Raw genomic sequence first — 4671 nt, forward strand, 5'->3', positions numbered from 1 at the left:
TTTCACAGAATGCCTCCGTGTGGTTATTTGTAGATATAATTTTTCCACTGTAGGCCACTTAGCGCTCACATTGTCCCCTTGCAGTTTCTACAGAAAGAGTGTTTCATTACTGCTCTATCAAAAGTAAGATTCAACTCTGTTGGTTGAATGCACAGAATAGAAAGAAGTTTCACAGAATGCTTCTGTGCAGTTTTTATTTGAGGACATTCCATTTTCCACTGTAAGCCCTTTAGCGCTCAGAATGTCCCCTTCCAGTTTCTACAGAAAGAGTGTTTCAGAACTGCTCAATCAAAAGTTAGCTTCAACTCTGTTAGTTGAATGCACAGAACAGAAAGAAGTTTCACAGAATGCTTCTGTGAAGTTTTTATTTGAAGATATTCCTTTTTCCACTATAGGCCATTTAGAGCTCCGAATGTTCCCTTCCAGTTACTACAGAAAGAGTGTTTCAGAAGTGCTTAATCAAAAGTAAGCTTCAACTCTGTTAGTTGAATGCACAGAACAGAAAGGAGTTTCACACCATGCTTCTGTGTAGTTTTTATTTGAAGACATTTCTTTTTCCACTATAGACCTTTAGCGCTCAGAATGTCCACTTGCAGTTTCTGCAGAAAGAGTGTTTCAGAACTGCTGTATCAAAAGTAAGATTCAACTCTGTTAGTTCAATGAACTGACCAGAAAGAAGTTTCACAGAATGCTTCTGTGTAGTTTTTTTGAAGATATTCCTTTTTCCACTGTAGGCCCCTTAGTGCTCCGAATGTCCCCTTGCAGTTTCTACAGAAACAGTGTTTCAGAACTGCTCAATTAAAGTAAGTTCAACTCTGTTAGTTGAATGCACAGAACAGTAAGCAATTTCACAGAATGCTTCTGTGTTGTTTTTATTTGAAGATATTCCTTTTTCCACTAAAGGCCCACTAGTGCTCAAAATATCCTCTTCCAGTTTCTACAGAAAGAGTGTTTCAGAACTGCTCAATCAAAAGTAAGCTTCAACTCTGTTAGTTGAATGCACAGAACAGAAAGAAGTTTCAAAAAGTGCTTCTGTGTAGTTTTTATTTGAAGACATTCCTTTTTCCACTATAGGCCCCTTAGTGCTCCACATGTCCCATTCCAGTTTCTACAGAAAGAGTGTTTCAGAACTGCTCAATCAAAAGTAAGCTCCAACTTTGTTATTTGAATGCACAGAACAGAAAGAAGTTACACAGAATGCTTCCGTGTAGTTTTTATTTGAAGATATTCCTTTTTCCTCTGTAAGCACCTTAGCGCTCAGAATGTCTATTTGCAGTTTCTCCAGAAAGAGTGTTTCAGAACTGCTCTATCAAAAGTATGCTTCAACTGTCTTAGTTGAATGCACAGAACAGAAAGAAGTTTCACAGAATGCTTCTGTGTAGTTTTTATTTGAAGACATTCCTTTTTCCACTATAAGACCTTTAGCGCTCAGAATGTCCACTTGCAGTTTCTACAGAAAGAGTGTTTCAGAAATGCTCTATCAAAAGTAAGCTTCAACTCTGTTAGTTGAATGCACAAAACAGAAAGAAGTTTCACTGAATGCTTCTGTGTAGTTTTTTTTTGAAGATATTCCTTTTTCCACTATAATACCCTTAGCGCTCAGAATGTCCACTTTCAGTTTCTACAGAAAGAGTGTTTCAGAACTGCTCTATCAAAAGTAAGATTCAACTCTGTTAGTTGAATGCACAGAAGAGAACGTTTTTTCACAGAATGCTTCTGTGTAGTTTTTATTTGAAGATATTCCTTTTTCCACTAAAGGCCCACTAGTGCTCAAAATATCCTCTTCCAGTTTCTACAGAAAGAGTGTTTCAGAACTGCTCAATCAAAAGTAAGCTTCAACTCTGTTAGTTGAATGCACAGAACAGAAAGAAGTTTCAAAAAGTGCTTCTGTGTAGTTTTTATTTGAAGACATTCCTTTTTCCACTATAGGCCCCTTATTGCTCCGCATGTCCCATTCCAGTTTCTACAGAAAGAGTGTTTCAATACTGCTCTATCAAAAGTAAGCTTCAACTCTGTTGATTGAATGTACAGAACAGAAAGAAGTTTCACAGAATACTTCTGTGCAGTTTTTATTTGAAGATATTCCTTTTTCCACTAAAGGCCCGTTGTGCTGAACATATCCTATTCCAGTTTCTACAGAAAGAGTGTTTCAGAACTGCTCCATCAAAAGAAAGCTTCAACTCTGTTAGTTGAATGCACAGAACAGAGAGAAGTATCACAGAATGCTTCTGTGTAGTTTTTATTTGAAGATATTCCTTTTTCCACTGTAGGCCCCACAGCGCTCAGAATGTCCTCTTGCAGTTTTCACAGAAAGAGTGTTTCATTACTGCTCTATCAAAAGTAAGACTCAACTCTGTTCGTTGCATGCACAGAACAGAAAGAAGTTTCACAGAATGCTTCTGTGTAGATTTTATTTGAAGATATTTCTTTTTCCACTATGGGAGCCTAAGTGAACAAAATGTCTCCTTGCAGTTTCTACAGAAAGAGGGTTTCAGAACTGCTCTATCGAAAGTAAGCTTCAACTCTGTTAGTTGAATGCACAGAACAGAAAGACTTTCACAGAATGATTCTGTGTAGTTTTTAATTGAAGATATTACTTTTTCCACTGTAGGACCCTTAGCGCTCCGAATGTCCATTTGCAGTTTCCACAGAAGGAGTGTTTCAGAACTGCTCTATCAAAAGTCAGTTTCAACTCTGATAGTTGAATGCAGAGATCAGAAAGAAGTTTCACAAAATGCTTCAGTGTAGTTTTTATTTCAAGATATTCATTTTTCCACAATAGGCCCCTTAGATCTCCGAATGTCCACTTGCAGTTTCTACAGAAAGTGTTTCAGAACTCCTGAATCAAAAGTAAAGTTCAACTCTGTTAGTAGAAAGTACAGATCAGAAAGAAGTTTCACAGAACGCTTCAGTGTAGTATTTATTTGAAGATTTTCCTTTTTCCTCTAAAGGCTTCGGAGGGCAGAATATGTCCACTTGCAGTTTCTACAGAAACAGTGTTCAGAACTGCTCAATCAAAACTAACGTTCAACTCTGTTAGATGAATGCACCGATCAGCAAGAAGTTTAACAGAATTCTTCTGTGTAGGTTTTATTAGAAGATATTCCTTTTTAAACTGTATGCCCCTTTGCGCTCCCTAAGTGCCCTTGCAGTTTCTACAGAAAGAGTGTTTCAGAACTCCGGAATCAAAAGTAAAGTTCAACTCTCTTAGTACAATGTACAGATCAGAAAGATGTCTCACAGAATGCTCCTGTGTAGTTTTTAATTGTTGGTACTCCTTTTTCCACTATAGGCCCCTTAGCTCTGTGAATGTCCCCTTGCAGTTTCTACAGAAAGAGTGTTTCAGAACTCCTCATCCAAAACTAAGGTTCAACTCCGTTAGTTGAATGCACAGATCAGAAAGAAGTTTCACAGAATGCTTCTGTGTAGTTTTTATTTGAAGATATTCCTTTTTCCACTCTAGGCCCTTAGCGCTCCAAATGTGCACTTGCAGTTTCTACAGAAAGAGTGTTTCAGAACTCCTCAACCAAAACTAAGGTTCAACTCTGTTAGCTGAATGCACAGATCAGAAAGGAGTTTCACAGAATGCTTCTGTGTACTTTTTATTTGCAGATATTCCTTTTTCCTCTATAGGCCCCTTAGTGCTCCAAATGTCCACTTTCAGTTTCTACAGAAAGAGTATTTCTGAACACCTGAAACAAAAGGAAGGTTCAACTCTGTTAGTTGAATGCACAGATCAGAAAGAAGTTTCACAGAATGCTTCTCTGTAGTTTTTATTTGAAGATATTCCTTTTTCCACGCTAGGCCCCTTAGTGCTCGGAATGACGCCTTGCAGTTTCTACAGAAAGAGTGTTTCAGCACTCCTCAATCAAAAGCAAGGTTCAACTCTGTAAGTTTTATGCACAGATCAGAATCAAGTTTCACAAAATGCTTCTGTGTAGCTTTGATTTGAACATAATCCTTTTTCCACCATAGGCCCCTTAGCGCTCTGATTGTCGACTTGCAGTTCCTACAGAAAGAATGTTTCAGGACTCACCAATCAAAAGGAAGTTTCAACTCTGTCAGTTGAATGCACAGATCAGAAAGAAGTTTCACACAATGCTTCTCTGTAGTTTTTATTTGAAGATATTCTTTTTTCCACTGTAGGCCCTTAGCGCTCAGATTGTCCGCTTGCAGTTGCTACAGAAATAGTCTTTCAGAACTGCTCAATAAAAGCGCCATTCAAGTTTGTTAGTTGAATGCACAGATCAGAAAGATGTTTCACAGAATGTTTCTGTGTAGTTTTGATTTGAAGGTATTCCTTTTTCCACTGTAGGCCCCATAGCGCTCCGAATATCCACTTGCTGTTACTACAGAAAGAGTGTTTCAGAACACCTCAAACAAAAGGAAGGTTCAACTCTGTTAGTTGAATGTACAGACCCGAAAGAAATTTCAAAGAATGATTCTGTGTAGTTTTTATTTGAAGATATTCGTTTTTCCACTTTATGACCCTGAGTGCTCCGAATGTCCAATTGCAGTTTCTATAGAAAGAGTGTTTCAGAACTCTTCAATCAAAAGTCAGTTTCAACTCTGATAGTTGAATGAACAGATCAGAAAGAAGTTCAACAAAATTCTTCAGTGTAGTTTTTATTTGAAGATATTCATTTTTCCCCAATAGGCCCCTTAGTGCTC

The sequence above is a fragment of the Hylobates moloch genome, unplaced genomic scaffold (genome assembly GCF_009828535.3).
Source record: "Hylobates moloch isolate HMO894 unplaced genomic scaffold, HMol_V3 SCAFFOLD_6, whole genome shotgun sequence".
In the NCBI taxonomy this organism is placed as follows: domain Eukaryota; kingdom Metazoa; phylum Chordata; class Mammalia; order Primates; family Hylobatidae; genus Hylobates; species Hylobates moloch.